General features: G+C 41.0%; 1 long non-coding RNA gene across 3 annotated transcripts in view; it reads right to left on the bottom strand.

The window, feature by feature from the left end:
• Positions 1 to 18,213, bottom strand: part of LOC107139518 — a 19,382-nt gene continuing 1,169 nt past the window's right edge. The window contains exons 2-4 of one of the 3 annotated variants that reach the window (XR_007348818.1): positions 4,150 to 5,574; positions 3,373 to 3,503; positions 1 to 1,789 (exon numbers count right to left, since the gene is read on the bottom strand). This is a non-coding gene — a long non-coding RNA (uncharacterized LOC107139518). Of the gene's footprint in view, positions 1,790 to 3,372; positions 5,575 to 18,213 lie in introns of all 3 variants that reach the window. The other 2 variants (XR_001503163.2, XR_007348817.1) reach the window with 2 other exon arrangements.

An 18,213-nucleotide genomic window follows, 5' to 3' on the forward strand; every position in this document is an offset into this window, starting at 1 on the left:
TACAGGGTTTTACCTTTTATGTAAATGAAACTGCATGCACTCTAAACAAAATACACATTTTTCAAATATACATATAAATAACAAGATAGACATTGGACATAGTTAGAATGATTTGTCTACATGGAGGAAAAGCAATTTGAGTGGGAGATAGATAGTGAAAAAGGAGAATGAACTGTTAGTTAATTATGAATAGACAGAGGTCAGGTACGAAAAGAGATGCTAGTGTTCCATGTGCAGAGAGTATGATTAGCTCAACCTTCTAAACCTAAGTCCAATAAAAAATAATAAAAATTATATTAATTTCTTACATAGTTCACATAGTTAGCATGAAGGCCAAATGGATGATGTATGTAAAAATTATTTGTGTATCATGAAATATTATTCAGTTATGTTATTATTATCTCTATAGCACAGCTGGAGAAAGATCAAAAGGGGTTGAAGGAAATACTTAAGAAATAGGGCAAGGTATCTAGTCTTTCTGTCTTGGTGAGTTTAACAGAGAAGTTTAAAAGTCCTTCATTAAATGTCTTTCTAAATTACAATGTATATATAAAAATGGCCGTCTTTGTCAATTCTTCCTCCGGGTTATATATTTGTGATAGACACTAATAATTCCTAACCCCTGCTCTCTCAGGGGGATGGCACTCCACTGTTGCTCAGGTAGCAACATGTTTCTGTCCCCACCAGATCAACTGTAATTTGTCCAAGACTATCATGACAATACCAATCCCAATACCCAGTGATTATCTCAGGCGGGAAGGTACAACTTGATTCTGATGAACTCTAAGGGAAATTTCACTTGGCAGAGCCTCTGAAAGAATGATTTTTCTTGGGGCTGGGGAATATAGCTCAGTTGGTAGAGTGCTTGCCTCACATGCACAAGGCCCTGGGTTCAATCCCCAGCACCAAAAAAAAAAAAAGAATGATTTTTCTTGTTAAACAAGAGAGAGAAGATGAGAGCTTCCATTTCCTCCAACCTTAAACGTGAATGTGTGAGGATTTACTGTTTGAAGGTGAGGCCACTACTGGTAACCACACGGCAATAAGAACAAAAGCCTAAGAATAAAAGCCAACGAGCTGGAGTTACATAGAAAGATCCAGGTTCCTAGATGACACCATTGAGCCCTCACAACAAATCTAAAACTGCCCAGACTTCCACTTCCATGAATTAATTAAACGTCTTCTTTACATTAGCCACTGTTAGTCAGACGTGACTTGCAGCTACACACATCTCAGCTGATTCAATATTCAACCTGACACAGCCTCAGAAGATCTCCATTTCCCAGGCATGTTCTGTAGGAAACATCTTTCTCTTCCCAGCTTGTGATTTTCCCAAATGTTGGATCTGGGAGGCTCTACAGGAGCAGAGAACTGTGGTTTACAGCAGATGAGAGCTGTCCATGCTCTGAGTAAGCCAAGGGAAGCTGCACAGGTGAAATAATGCAGCCTCTGTGGGGGAAGCCAAAGGTGGTGAGAAGTGAGAACCATCACATGGCCTGGAGCGAAGACGCGAAGCCACAGGAACATTTCCTTAAGACTTCACAAGGCTGTGTGTTAGGCCTGGTCTTGTTCTGTCATCTCATGGGCCAACTGGCAAAAGATAAGGGGGATTTTAGCTTGATCCCTAGCTTTAGAATTGCTCTACCCCAGAGTAGCTTCCACCATGCAGCCTAGAGAATCTGAGGCCATCAAAGATTCTTCCGAGTCTATATTTTTGGAGAATAAACAGATTTGGTCATTTCCTTAGAAGTTTGAAAATGAATTGCCATATGATCCAATAATTCCATTTCTGTGTAAAAAAAAAAAAAAACCAAAAGAATCGAAAGTAGTGTTTCAAAAAGATATTTATATACCCATGTTTACAACAGCTGCAAGCAAAGGTGGAAGCAACTTCAGTGTCCACCAACAAATAAAAGAATAAACAGAAAGTGATACACATGCGCACGCGCACTGCACAGACACACACACACACACACACAATGGAATATTATTCAGCTTTAAACAGGAAGTAAATTCTGACACACACTACAACATAGATGAGCCTCAAGGACATTATGCTAAGTGAAATTAAATCAGTCACAAAAAGACAAATACCATAGGATTCCATTTACATGACAAACCTAGAAGAGTCAGAGACAGAAAGTTGAAGGGTTGTTGGCAGGGGAGGAGGAGGGAGGAATGAGGAGTTGTAGTTTAATGGGCATGAGGCTTCAGTTTTGCAAGGTGAAAGAGTTCTAGAGATTGGTTGCACAACAATGTGAATGTACTCAACACTACTGAATGAGATGGTAAACTTTACGTTGTGTTATTTTACCACATTTTTTTTACAGGGTATATATGTTCATTGTTTAGACAGCTTTTTGCTTTGCTTTGACCAAAATATCCAACAAAACAACTGAAGAACATAAAAAGTTTATTTTGGTTCGTGGTATCAGAAGCCTCAGTCCACAGACAGCCTACTCCATTGCTCTGGGCCCAAGGTGAGGCAGAACATCGTGGGCAAAGGGCAGGGCAAAGGGAAGCTGCTCAGCTCAAGGCGAGTCAGGAAGCAGAGACAGAAAAGGGTAAAGGAACACAGGGAAGACACACCCTTCCAGGGCACAGCCCCAGTGACCCGTCTCCTCCAGCTCCACCCTCCCTGCCTACAGTTACTACCCAGTCCATTCAAACTAGGATGGTTAGGTCACCATTCATAATCCATTCACTTACCTTTGAACATTCCTGCACTAACACGGGAGATTTGAGAGACACCTCATATCCAAACCCCAACAGTCATGAAGTATTTTCTAGGACCCAAATCCTGGAGTTCTTTTCTCCACTGCCCTAGGTGCAAGACCCACCCCCCAACCTACCCCTGAGAGAAAAGGTAAGCCCATTCTCAGTGGGCCCAAAGAGTAGAAGAGAGCAGGCATCATCAGTGTCAAAATCTACCAGTGTCTCATTCCACTCTGGAGAAATCCACAAATGACAACTCTGACTCCTGCTACAGCCATTTCCCCATCTAAACAAAGAACCCTAAAAAAGAGGCACTGAATTAGAATTGCCCACAACATCACCCATTCTGATCCCTCTGTTCTGAGACCCAAAAGGGGAGCTGATTTTTGCCTAAGGTCATGCTTTGCATTAGTGAGAGTGAAGGCTAGAACTAACAGAGCCCCAAGAACCAGCCCCTCCACTCACAGGTAGGTTGGTGGAAGTATTATTTAGCATTGCTAAAGAACTTCATATTTGCAAAGTGCTTTATGCTCATCTATTATTCATGCACTAATGAGAATACTTAGATTATGCCTTTTCTCCAAGGAGCTCAAAGCACTTTGTAAATGTTAACTCATTCACCCCCTACATCCCAATGGGACAGACAGAAATCCTCACCTCTTGGCTCTGCACTTGGTAAAGAGTAAGCCCAGAAAAGGCAGCGGATGTGATGGAAAGCGGACCCACAGCAGTACTCGAAGCTCCTGTGCACCGTCCGTCTTCCACCTATCTGAACAGTTCCCTTGGCACTGAAATACAAGAATCCAACAAGACATTTCTCTAAGGCTCAATGGTACATATGGTACCACAGGACAGGGACATGAGTTCTAGGCAGAAGGAGAAGAAAGGATAAAGCCAGAATGAACATTTTCTAATTATATTTTAACAGCCAACATTTACTAAGTATTCACGATGCACCAGACCCCCTAATTCCTTCATCATCTTATTGAATTCCCATCTTTCTCCTCTAATTAGATAATGGTGATCCCCATGTTTCATTTGAGGAAACTGAGGCTTGGGGAGGTTAGGAAGCTTTCCCAGGGTCACCTAGCATTGTGACTAGAACCCAGATCTAACTCCAGGGCTTGGACTCTAAAACCACATGGAGACTGCTTCTTCCAGTGCTAAGGGATAATCAGGGTAGAAACCATTACTCCATAATGTTACAAAACCCATTCTTATTTTATTTGTTTATTTTTAAGTGAAGCTGAGGATTGAACCCAGTGCCTCACACATGCTAGGCAAGCACTCTACCACTGAGCTACAGCCCCAGCCCCACAAAACCCATTCTTGGAAAGAATTACTCACCAAAGTCAATAGGAAGGCAAAGGTAAGAAAGAACTATCAGAGGAATCTCTCACCCTTTCCCCTCACATCCCATCTCCTGTGACTTACCTCTAATATAGCGTTGGCCACATGTTACAAGATTGCCTCTCCTGACCTACCAGATGCCCAGCACATATTTGAGGGAAAGGAGGGAAGACAAGAATTTGAACAGACCTCAATGCATATGTCAGCTTGATTGTCAATGTCTTTATGATTCCACATTTAAGATTATTCCATAAGCTTAATTATGAAAATTCACTCTACGCCCCTCACCTCCCTCAAATAGGAAATAATGATCAGCAGGTGATGACTGGGTGTCTGTAGCATGGCAGGCTGGTGGGGTGTACTGCAGACAACCAAGAGGGGCCATTTCTGCTCTCAGATTTACATATCAGGTAGAGGCATGATGTCAACACACCAGAGACAAGTAATGAGTAACACAGGACAAACGTGCCTACTAAGCTGGGGTTAGACCACAGAGCCCTGGGGAGGTTGGGCTGGGGAAGGCTTCGTGGAACCTAAAAAGATGGACAAGCACGGCCAGGGAGAGCACATGGCACCTCTGCACCTCAACAGAACAAGAAGCCGGCTCTGTGGGTGGGACAGGAGGAGAATTTGTGTCATTAGCGCACAGTGGGGACACACAGTACACAGTCCTTTCCTTGTCCATCACAGAAACATCCTCAACTCCTTGAAAACCAGCCATGGGCCTGGGATGGGCACCCCACTCTTCAACATCAACCCAGTTCCAAAGACTCATTCCTTTGTCAAGGAACAAAGGAGAAGATGTGTTTAAACCAGAACACTCTCCTCTAATGAATACGGAGTCACCGAGATTCATAATTTGAATTTCTTGAGGCAAACCTAGGAGTCCAGAAAGAAGCAATACAGTCAAAACAATAGGAAAACTTCCTGGTACTGCAGTAAGTAGAATTTCACACTAATAGAAAACTGTGCAGTTAACTAGCAGGAGTCACAAAAGTCTAAGAACAAATATGCTATGTATAAAATACAACACCAAATGTAATTGCCATACAGCATTTGAAAAATTAAAGAGGGAGGGGTTAATCTAACAAATAAGCGAGAGTGTGTCCCACAACATGTGTCAAGTCAGACGTGGAAACCCTGTCTCTTCTGGGTCTTTGTGGCCGCAATTTCTCCTGACAGTGATATCAGCACAGTCTTTATTGTTGATATCTGAATGTTCTATTTCTCATTAGTAGGTTCCATTTCCTTGAGAAGCCAGGACATTTTGCATACCTGGATCACACATCAATTTCTCATGATACAAAGACACACGAGTTCAGGCACACACACACCTCCAACCAGGAGCTGGTTTTATGCACAGCAGGTGAAGTTAAAGCCATTTTGGGTCAGCTTTGGTTGCTGCAAGTAAACGACCTGACACGAACAATTTTAAGGAGGAAAAGTTTACTTAGCTCTCATGGTTTCAGAGGTCTCAGTCCAAAGATGGCCAACTCCTCTCCTCAGGGCCTGAGATGAGAGAGAAGATCATGGTAGAAGAAGGTGGTGGAGGAAAGTGGCTCAGGACATGGTACCAGGAAGCAGAGAGAGCAACAGTTCCCCTCACCATGGACAAAATATATACCCCAAAGTTACGCACCAGTGACCCACCTCCCGCCTACAGCTATCACCCAATTAATCCCTATCAGGGGGATAGGGATTAATGCACTGATGGGGTTAAGCCTCTCATATCCCAATCACTTTACCTCTAAACTCTCTTGCATTGTCTCACATGTGAGTTTTTGGGGGATACCTCACATCTAAACCATAACACCATCTGTCTAGCTCAAGTTAAAGACCTTAGCCACACCCATCCCCAAAATGTTCTCCCTCAATAACCTTATAGCACTCCATCTCCCAGAGCCCTTGAGGAAAGGCTGACGGAAGAGTACAACACCCCCTGTAACATATTCTTACCAAAAAATTCAGATTTGAGTGTGATCATACTTCTAGATTTAACGACCATTTTATAGGAAATCCAATGGAGAGAGAAAACCAGTTAGCATCACTGAGATACAGATAGAAAAATCCAAACTGAAAAAAATTCTATAGGAAAAGCAAACCAGTTTTTTTCCAACAAATAAAATGGAAGGATTAAAAAAAAAAAGATAGAAAGGGACACAATTTAGCTCAGTGGTAGAGTGTTTGCCTCATATTTGTGAGGCCCTAGGTCCAATCCCCAGCACCCCAAAAAGAGGAGAAAGAGATGGAAAAGGAACCTAGAGGTTGAAAACTGAAAGACATCCAATAATCATGCATTTACTTAAGGGTGTTGAAAATGTATGTCCACACAAAAACACACACATGGATGTTTATGGTGTCTTTACTCATAATTGGCAAAACTCGGAAGCAACCATGATGTCCTTCAGTAGATGAACAGATAAACTGCGGTACATCCGGACGATGGAATGTTACGCGGCACTAAAAAGGAACAAGCTGTCAAGCACTGAAAAGAAATGGAGGAAACCTAAATACATATTTCTAAATGAAAGAAGCCAATCCGAAAAGACTGTATTCTGTATGATTCCAACTATATGGTATTCCAGAAGAGGCAAAATTATGGTGACAGCAAAAAGATCAGTGAATGCCAAGGGTTGAGGAGAGATGAATATGTGTAAATAGAGGACTCCTAGGACAGTGAAACTAGCCTGTATGATACTATAATGATGGTCACATGCCATCATATATTTATCCAAACCCATAAAATACACAACACCAAGAGTGAACTTGAACCCTAGCATAAACTGGGTGAAAATGATACATAAATGTAGTTCATCAGTTCTAACAAATGCACCTCCTGGTAGGAGATGCTGATAATGGGGGACACTGTGCATATCTGTGGGTGCAGGGAGCCCATGGAAAATCTCTGTACCTTCCTCTCAATTATGCTGTGAACTCAAAACTGTTCTAAAAAATAAGATTAATTCTATTTAAAATTTTTAAGAAAATGAAGGCTGGGGATGTGGCTCAAGCGGTAGCACGTTCGCCTGGCATGCGTGCGGCCCAGGTTCGATCCTCAGTACCACATACAAACAAAGATGTTGTGTCCGCCAAGAACTAAAAATAAATATTTAAAAAAAACTCTCTCTCTCTTTATCTCTCTCTCTCTCAAAAAAAAGAAAAACTTTTAAAAAAATTTTAAGAAAATGAAATGCAACATATGGACTTTATTTGAATATTATTCAGACAGATATAGAAAAAAACACTGATGAATTGGATATTTGAAGATATCAAATAATTTTTATTCTGTGTTTTTGTATGATAAATATTATGGTTATGTCTTTCCCTTATGCTTTTGAGATCCTCAGTGAAATAAGTACAGATGAAGTGCTACAGTGTCTGTCTTTGCTTCAAAAAGCCAGGGGGAGCTGGGCATGGCAGTGCTCACCTGTATTCCCAGTGACTCGGGAGGCTGAGGCAGGAGGATTGTAGTATGAAGCCAGCCTCAGCAACTTGGAAAGGACCTAAGCAACTTAGCAAGACCCTGTCTCAAAAAATAAAAAGGGCTGGGGATAGAGCTTAGTGTACAACACCCTTGAGTTCAATTCCTAGTACTGGGGGTTGGGGAGAACCAGGGACGGCTGGAGACTACAGGTATAAAATAAGACTGTCCTTGGATCAGTAAATCCTGAAGCTGGGCAGAAGGTGCATGGGAATCCATTACACTATTTTCTTTACTTTTGTGTTTTGAATTTAACATAATGAAGCCAGACATGGTGGCACATGCCTGTAATCCCAGTGACTCAGGAGGCTGGTGCAGAAGGATCCAAGTTCAAGGTCATCTCAGCAACTTCAGCTAGACTCAGTCTCAAAATAAAAAATAAAAAGGGCTGAGGCTACAGGTCAGTGGTAAAGCATCCCTGGTTAAATAATAATAATAATAACAACAACAAACAACATAATGAAAAAATGTTTCCAAACTAACGGAGAGGTGGGCAGTGGGCTGTCAGCTGCCACATCCATCGCATTCACTTTGGCCTAAAATGAACTTGTCAAACTTGCCCCATCACCTCTTGGGCAGGAGACAAGAGCAGATCAGTCCCCCTCTGCTCCCATACAGCAGGGGCTCCTGTCCCACCCAGTGTCAAAGCAAAGACATTGGCAGTGTCCCTGAGGACACCAGGCCTGCTACTGCGGAAGCCTCTGCAGGGGGCTTCCCTGGAACCCCTTGTCCTAGTTATGCTGGTGGCCTGAACTCTGTCCTGCTTCCAGCTGCTCAAAGGTAACTGCGTGAGGCCTTCCCTACCACTCCTATTTAAAATGGCAAGACACCCATTGGCAGCCCCTCGGCTCATTATCCCCTTTTATTTTCTTCGAGGCATGTGTCACCCTGAACCAGTTGTGTATATGCTGTCTTCATTATTTTTTCATTAACCTTTTAATTGCCTTCTCCCCCCACCCCCAATTAGAATGCAAACTCCATGAAGGCATGGTTTATTGTTTGCAGAGTGTCCAGAAACAATATGTAAGATGGATTTGGAGGCGGCAGAGGTGTCAAGACTTGCTCAGAAGAGCCGTCCTGGGTGGGCCCTCTAAGGAGGAAGCACCTAGGGCAGGAGAGGGCTCCCCAGCAAATGCCACCTCTCTCTGCTTCCTGATCACCACGTGGGCGGCTCACTTTTGCCACACTCTTCCACCATGAAGTTCAGCCTCACCTCCAGCCCCTGGGGAATGGACCTCCATGGACTGAGACCTCTGCAGCAGTCAGCCTCCAAATAAACGTTTCCCCCTTTACAATTGTTCTGTTCAGATCTTTTAGTCACAGCAGCAAAAAAACTGACTAAAACAGATCAGTACTAGTGTAGTTAGTGCCAAGGGGATATAGGCAAGTTGTGACAACACCAGAGACAACCTAGGGACTTCAACTGGGAACATTCCTACTTCTTACTTTTTGCCCTACCCTTTCCAATGGAATCAAATGCAAACAAAATCAGGTCGTGAGGTTTGGAAACGGCTCCAATTATTCATTGTGATTTTTACTGCTGCACCTATGTTCATTTGTGCATTTCTTACTTATGTAAGGCAGAAAAAAGTGTCAATTCAGCACTGCCTTGGGAGAGTGGCCTTGAAGGCTGCTGTAGGAATCTCCTGCGAGCCCTAAGAACGGCAGTTTCAAATCTTTGTCACCTAAAGAGCACTTCATCATGTTTCTGGGGCCTGCTTTTTCTTTTACAGCTTCAGGGAAGGACTCAAATTCCATCCAATTAGATGTGCAAAACTTGAGCTGTTTTGAATCTACCTACATGCAAATTAGACCCTAAGGAGCTTGTGCTTTAGGATGAAGAAAGGGGTTTGGTGTTGCCTTCGATTTTTTCAACCTACACAGGGATCTTTTTTAACAACAAAAAATCTTATTTTCCCAGAAAGTATGGGGAGCAGAAGACAGAGACCGACACAGAATTTTTGCTGTATTTCTATATCTCCACCCTCTCCCACTTTCTTTTACTGAATTCAGGCCAACAGCTGTTAGTTTGCTTGCTTTTTTTTTTTTTTCCTGGTTGTGACTCCCCCCCACCGCCCCCGTGGCTGTGATTGTCCATCTCCTTGACTCAGTTGGCCCTGCTGGATGCTTTATCGTCTCACCAGTGCGTTATTTGGGCACCAGGCAGACAAATCTGGAGGCCGTTTGGATGTAAGGCCTGGGAACTGCACCACAAGCAAGCCTGCAGGTCCTGTCTAGGGCTTGCCCCAGTTTCAAATGAGTAGGTGACACCCGCCTGCCTCTACCTTCCCACCTCCCTCCACAGAAGGAACTCTGTCACCAGCACGCACACACACTGTCCTGGGCTTCCACCAGCTCCACACAGTGCACCATATAAACGAAGCTCATCAGAACCCCTTGGAAATGACAGAATGAACACCAGGAGCCTGTTTCTAATGATATTTTCAATCACTGAGGATTTCACTTTAAGCCACATTTGTCTGTTTTTTTAAACTGCTAGAAAGGACACTAATAACATCATCCCTCCCCCAAAGTGAGGTAAGAAACTTACTGAAGCGGGGCTGATGGACTGGGATTAAGACTTTGGGATACCCTTTCCTTTGCTTCCACTTAAAGGGTCAAGCCAGCAGGCCATCTCTAACATGCTGAGAAGTGAGAAATTTCCCTACAAAATGATCCATGTTGTTTCAAAACAGAAACAGTGAGCAGCTGGGGTTTTTTTGCTCATGTGTTTGTTTTCCTCAACTGCTACTCGCACATAACAATGTGCAATGGAGATGCAGAAGTCAAAGATGAAGAAAACCCATAGACCTCCAAAACTTTACCTCTTCAATCAATGAATGCATCAGTGCTAGTCTTTCCCACACCCGTTTCCCTGTCACCAAGAAGGGGCAGAAAGACATGGTAGAAACAACACTGTCTCAGGGAATCTCTGGGTCTGAGTTCAAGTTCCAGCTGTCTGTGAAACTGAGCAAGTCACTTTGCCTCTCAAAGCCTCAGTTTATTCAGCTCTAATCCCTGCCCCTCCCATCTCAACTTTGAATATGACACGCCTTAAGCTGAACAGACACCTTAGCAACTCCCACTGCAGTCTGAGAAATAGCTGTTTTTACTGGCCCACCAGGAGTGCAAAGGATTAGCAAAGGCATATGAGGGAATGAATGTACCGATGTGATTGCAAATTGCTGCTAAACAAAGTGGACACGTGAATGACAGTACAGACTGTACAGGTAAGTGGGGAGAGGGAGGAGGTGGCAGTGGTAAGGAGAGACTGAGATGGGAATGGGAAGATTTCCCCTCATTCTCAACCTGAGATCCAAACAGGTAAAAAGTGACTCTTGTAAGGAGAAGGAACATGTCAGCCTTCTATTTTAGGCGGGATAGCAAATGAAATACTCTGAAGGTTTCTTTCCACTAAAATATATGAAATACTGGGGGAAAAAAAATTTATATTTCTGAAAGCATTGCTGAACTGACACATTGTATGAAAAAGAGAGAGCAAAAAATGAAGTAAATGGAAAATGTCTAGGGCCTGTGGGCTAAGGCTAGCTTTGCCCCAGGGTCTCTTCTGAAACCTGGAGACATTGAATTTCCACTTTGATGGCCACACTGGAGATAAGTTGAGAATCTAACATAAAAGTGGGATCACAAAGAGATATACCCTCTGCAAGAGGGTCACTTATCAATAAATCTGCTACTCAGAAAGAGTCAACAGGGAAACTTGTCTACTTCAGCATTAGCATTGGATGGAGGGAAAAATCTGTGTCTCCAAGCTGGCCCTTGTTGATCTTAATTCATGCTACTTATGAGGTCCAGCAAATTTCAAGCCTAATATTATCCTAAGTACATGGAACCTCAGAAATATTATGCTAAGTGAAAGAAGCCATGTATAAAAGACTTCATATTGTATGATTTAATTTATATAAAACAGTCAAAAAAACCCAAATCTACAGAGGAAGAAAGTAGATTTATAGGTGCTGGAGCCTGAGGTGTAGGAATAAAACAAAGGCAAAGAGATCTTGGAGAAATATGGAAAAGTTTTCAAACTGGATCATTATGATGGTTGTATAACACTATAAACTTACCAAATCTCAATAAACTATATGTTTAAAATGGGTAAATTTTTTGGTATTATACTTCAATAAAGTTGTTTCATTTGGAGGGCGGGTGTTGTTTGTTTTTTTAATGATCCTGGACTCATAGTGTATAGGTGACTAGCAAAATGAAATGTAAACTCTTTCTAGATGAATATAACTTCATAAAGAATTCCCATAGATAAAGGTACAAAGAAAATGTGTAACTCACAGTCAAAAAAAAAAAAAAAGAAAGAAAAGAAAAGAAACCAAGACACTATGAGTGAGAACTATCAGAATTATAGACAGCATATCAAACCAAAAAAAGTCTTCAGATAATGGAATCAGTTGACACAAAATAAGCAATATTACTAACTATATTAATTGTAACTGTGAAGTAAAAGGGATGCTTGGGAATTAACTGTAAGCCTCAAAAGGTATTAAAGACAACCAACAATATGTGGAAGAATTAGACAGATTCCAGAAATAAAATATAATAATTTGAACTTAAATTTCAATGAATTATTTTAAGTCGTAGATTAGATATATCCAAAGAGAGAATAATAAACTGGGAGGCAGGTCTAAAGAAATTAATCAGAAATCATGATAGGAAAAGAATTTGCAAGGCATGCAGGATAGAACAAAGCAGACTTCTATATAGTTACCTAGAATTCCCAAAAGAGACAATAGAGAATATGTAAGAAGGGATATTTAAAGAGACAGTGGCTGGGAACTTTTCGAAATATGTTCTCATGATGAAAAATAGGAATCCTCAAAATCAGGAAGCCCAAAGTACTCTTAATCGATATTTAAAAACCTATACACATCATGTTATAACTGAAAAACACCAAGACAAAAATAAAATATTTAAAATAGCCAGGAAGGAAAGAGAGTTCACCTAACAAAATGGCAGTTAAAATGGTAGCTAACTTATGAGGGCAACAGTGAAAGCCAGAACAAGGGGACTCATATTGTTATTGTGCTGATAGAAAAAAACATTGGACTTAGTATTCTACAGCCAGAAAAACGACCTAAGTGAAAATAAAATAATTTATAGACAAGAGAGAAACAAAAGGGGAGATCACACTACCAAAAAGCCCTATTAAGGGAAATTCTGAAGAAATGTACTTCACACAACAGAAAGTCATTCCCAAAACAAAAATGAATGATAAAATCTGAAACGAGAGTAAAAAAACTGAAAGACAAAAGATATTAATGCATGTATAAATAATTATAAATATATAGGTAAATGTGGGAGTAAATAAAAATAAGCATTCACCATATAAGACAATATTAATAATATCTACCTTGTATGACGGAAAAATAAGACCAAAGTACAACAAATTAAACACAGAGCAACACAGTCAACAAGTTGGGCAAGAATCAATCAGTTAAAGCATGATAAAAATCACTGTATCATTCAGGAAAATAATTAAGATAGTTAGGTTTGTTAAGTAAGTTAGGCAATTTTAAATGACCCTGGTAATCATTAAAGAACATAAAGATGATAAACTAAAATAAGTGTAAGTTGAATTGAATTCAACTGATAATCTTGAATTTTAAAAATATTCAATCAACACAGGAAAGGGAAAAGACAAAAAGAAATAAAATGAAGAAAAAGAAAGCAAAAGATGAAAAAGAAGAAAAGTTGGACAAATAACACAAAATAAAATGATAGAAACAAATTAAAATATATCATTAATGAAAACAAACCCATTTGAATAAATCAAGTTATATGATTAAATTACAATTGTTAGCTTTATCAGCCAGTATAGGTCAAGTTAAGCTTCAGTTAAAGATCAGCGATGCCAAAATCTTAGTAACTTAAAACACAGGCCTTGCTTTCAGTTACTTAACACTTTGAATAAACAACTCCAAATCTTAATGGCTTGAAAACAAAAAAAACTTTTTGTTGCTTATGATCTTGTGATTTGGTTGGGCAATTCTGTGCTAACTTATGTGGCCACATTCAAATGCTGAGCCAGGGAGAGCTTCAAAATCTAAGAGGGCCTCACTTTAACTAGAAAGGCTAGGGGGCTAGCCTCTGTCTCTGTGAAGTCTCTCATCATTCAGTGGTCTAACCCAAGCTTCTCTGTTTAGTAGCTGGGTTCCCAAAAGAGTGAAGCAGAAGTTACAAGACACTGGACTCAGAATCCTGAACAACATAACTTTCATCACAGCTCATGATATTGTGAAACATGTCAACATAAATCATGGGTCAAGCTGGGCAGAGTGGCACACGCCTATAATCCCAACCGCTTGGGAGGCTGAGGCAGGAGGATCAAAAGTTCAAATACAGCCTCAGCAACTTAGCAAGGCCCTAAGCAACTTGGTGAGAACCTGTCTCAAATTTTTAAAAAGTAAATAAATAAAGGGCTAGGACTGTGGCTCAGAGGTCAAGTGCTCCTGGGTTCAATACACTAAACCATAAATAATAAATAAATAAATCATGGGCCAGCCTATATTCAAGGGAGTAAGAAATAGACTAGACCTGTTGATAGTAAGGGCAGCACAGGCAAGGACAATCCATCCCCACTTATTTCCTCAGCATGCAGTATGTCCACTGCAGTTCCTTTCCATGTTTTATCACTCCCAAACCCTGGCTGATGATGGAATCTCAAAACATACCCAGTATCATGACAAAGCCAACATACAAAACCATCTGAGGGTCAGAGGTACAGAAAAACACTAAGATGCGTATCTTGAAATAAGTCAAAGGTCAGCAGATATTTACCGACCATCCTTTAAGTTCTCATCTCTTTGTTATGTGCTGTTGTGAATGTCAAAGTATAAGGTAACCTCAAAAGCCCTGAAAACAGCATGTTAAATCATCAAAGAGCAACACAAAATTGGAATAAACTCACTGTGGTGTATGCCCTGATCTCCAGGAGGCAGCCATGGGCTGCTGAGATATTTGTATTTAGCTGGCAGTTTAGGACACTTTTAGCAAGGCAGACATAGCAAGCAGCAAGGCTGTATGTAAATGACAAGAAGGTAGGAGAGAGCCCAGGTGTTGGAAAAGATCCGAGAAAGGAAAAATCACTAAGTATGGAATAGACATTTTCAAAGAGGAAGAACTAGAGCTGAACCCCAAATGATAGATAACACAAGATTATCCTTGGAGAAGAGACAGAAAACTTTTAAAATATGAGAATATGAACAAAGCCACCCTTCCCATGAGGTTCCTAAGGAACATGATTACAGGAGGAAGAGAAGGAAATGTCCCTCAAAGTAATACTTTATCACTACCTCAGTTGGACCCCAAATCTCAACAATTAAAAAAAAAACTATTGTAAGAAGTGAGACCAGGTCACTCATTATTTTGCTAAATTGGTCAAGTAAGCCAGGAAACCCCCAGCTCATTTCTACCTTTACCATGCCCATGCACAAGCACAAAATCTTACCATATTCCTAGTGATAAAAGATAAATCAATGCCCACCCACTCTGCACTGACCTGTATGGCACAGTATCTTCCCCTAGCAAATGTGGTCCTATTCACTTCCTGAATTAAATCAATTTTATTAGTTAGCATTGCTTTTCTTGAGGGAGGAGCATAAGGATGATCTGAGCACTAAGTACCATCTGGGTCGGACATCACTAAGTGAAACCAAGTGATGTTTCCATCAAAAGATGAATCAGGACCAACCACCAAAAAAAGAGGCTGATGAGTTTCTGACTTCAGCAGTTCTTGATGGCAGGTGCAATGATGCCTAGTGCTTTCGCTCTGCCCTTATGTTTTATTCTTCTCCATATTTCTTTGTATGCCTCTGTTGGAAGACTCATTTCTGCAGAGACTTCTGAAATAAAAAGTGTAGAATTCAAGAAAGGTTTGGTATTTTGTTTTGGGGGTTTTGTTGTTGTTGTCGTGGTATCACGTTAATCCTGATTGCATATGGTCCCATCTTATGCTCCATTACATTAATATTAATATTAATCTTGTCTCCCCAAGTGGAATGTAAGGAGCCTCGCTGGCACCTGACCTGCATCCCTGTAGTGTCTCAACTAGTGGCAGGCAGGAGCTAACCCTTGGAAAATTTGTGAAGGAAGCAGTTCTTCCTCTAGGGATTTTTCTTTTTTTCTAGTAGTGGAGATCAAATGAGGACCTTTTTACATGCTAGGCAAGTGCTTTACCAACTGAGCTGTATCCCCATCCCTAGGCCCTTTTCTTTTGCTCTTTTTCCCCTAGTGGATTGTGCCCAGGTATCCGGCATCTTCACACTTTTATGCCGCAGTCTGGCTGGGCACAAATCAGGAGCCACTGAAGCAGGAACAAACTTTATTTCTGAACTCTACCAGCACACTCCACACACGCTCCCGGGAACTCCCCCGCCACGGGGCCTCTCCAGGAACCAGCAACCGGAAAATCCCTCCTCGGCACTTCGCCAACCAATGAGAACTCTCCGGAAATCCCCGCGAGAGCTCAAGCAGAACTCAACGGGAACTCCACCAGAACTCAAAAGTCAAAAAAAAGTCAAAAAAAAAAAAAAAAAAAAAAAAAAACTCAAAAGTCATCATCTTAATGGCTCGCTAGCGTCTCCTCTCAACCACTACTTCTGGCAAAAATGCCATGCGTCATCCCGACTCGGCTGTGGCACTCAACACTTTTATACCTTCAAGTCAACCAAAATATAATCTCAGGGAAAAGTGGATAAATTAATTCACCCTAAGTCATAAACAATCACCTGAGCTTCAAGAGCTGTGCAAAGAAACAAATTACCATTAGTAGGATTTCAAATATTAGCAGGATGTCACAATGGTTACTTTGAGGGGCAGAAGGTCTTGCTGGGACTTTTCAAATTTCATAATTCCCCCTAAAACCTGAAGCCAACACTTTGGGCCTATACAAAATTCTGTCAATTCTTTCTCTACTTCCTAGTTCCTACTTGTACCAGGCTTTTTTTTAAAAAATGTAGATATTTAATATCTTCCTGGACAAGAAAAAAGAAATAGAAACAAAGCAACTCTTTTCAAGTAACTTACTGCAGTGCAGCAGCTTAACTTTCAAGTACATTGGTGCCATATGATATAATAACAGGAAAATGTTGACAAATCTGGCCTTTTCATGACATTAAATACATTTATGTTGCTGGACTACCTAGATAAACACATAATGTATGTCATTCAAACAGCAGGGCTGGTAAATACTCCATTTACAGTTAATAATGGGCTATTAAAACTACACATATCAAATTATTTCATGCATAATATAAAAACATGATTTACCACAGTTAAGATAGGCTTTAAATGCCTAATGACCAAGCTAGATATAAGTCTAAATATTTTGGTTTCTGCCATAATCTCCTAGGAATAACTTGGCAGGTAAGTATCTCCTACTTCTGCTTTCAAAAACCCCATTTTTCAAGGGTCAGCACAGTGATTTAGTTGAATCTTGGTGATTAACATTTGCATTGGCCTAAAAAAACAGATAAGCAGAAGAATTGCTCCAGGGAGAAAATTCTGTTCACAGAGGTTAATGTAACAGAAGCAAAAAAGGGCCATGTTTACCTGCTGTGGGTGCAGTTCAGGCTAGGCATACACTTATTCCTAGGCACTGGAATAGGCCAGATCCATATTCCTACAGCCCCTGATTTAAAGCGTCTCTTAAATTGTATTTGCCAGTTAGGCCTAAACATTTATCTCCTTTCACCATGTTTCCCACTCACTTCCAAGCCACACCACTATGGAGACTACAAGTCCACATCTGTGGCTCATGCTTTCTGTTTGGTATTTCCTTTTAAAGCATGCTGTTGAGTCCCAGCAGTTGGGTGTCTCTTGTTCACTGAAGGGCCTGAGTTTGTTTCTCCAGGTTAGCTAGATGCAAGTGATTTGAAGAAACCTCAAGACACTGACTTCCCTAGGTTAGTGACTTCTGGGAGATCAATCTGCTACCATATTCAGAAATTTCTTTCTCCATGCCAGCCTCTGGGTTTAACTACATGAATTCCAATAAAGAAGCCATCAACTTTCACTGAGATCTTGAAGGAGAGGAAAGGAGAACAGAAGTCTGTTAACCGTTTGCCCCAGTCCTAATGACTTTAAGCAAGTTACCATCCTCTGTTGTAGTTCTATTAGTCCATTTTCTGTTGATGTAACAAAATGCCTGAAGGTAAGTATTGAAAAGACAGAGATAGGTTTATTTAGCACACAGTTTTGGAGACCAAATGTCCAATTTTGGACAGCTATCTCAATTTGGCATTTGTTAAGGGACTAGTGGTGGAGGACATCATGGTGGGATAGGAAGCCAGAGAGAGATTTAGGGACCAGGCTTACTCTTTTTTATAACAACTTGTAAGAACTAATGGAGATCCCCAGAAAACTACATTAATCCCTTCCCGGAGCATGCCCAATGACCTAACCACCTTCCACTAAGCCCCACATCTTAAAGGTCCCACCACCTCTTAATACCACCACATTAGAAACCATGCTTCTAAAACATCAACTTTTGGGGGGGGCTGGGGGGGGGGGATAAAACACACCCAAGCCACAGATGGTGGGTACTTCTCAAAATACATTCCCAAAATACCAGTCTCAAAGTGAGATGCCACAGACCCAGGCCCCATCCCAGACGGGCTGATAGAATCAGTCTCTAGATG

Source organism: Marmota marmota, unplaced genomic scaffold, assembly GCF_001458135.2.
Source record: "Marmota marmota marmota unplaced genomic scaffold, marMar, whole genome shotgun sequence".
Classification (NCBI taxonomy): domain Eukaryota; kingdom Metazoa; phylum Chordata; class Mammalia; order Rodentia; family Sciuridae; genus Marmota; species Marmota marmota.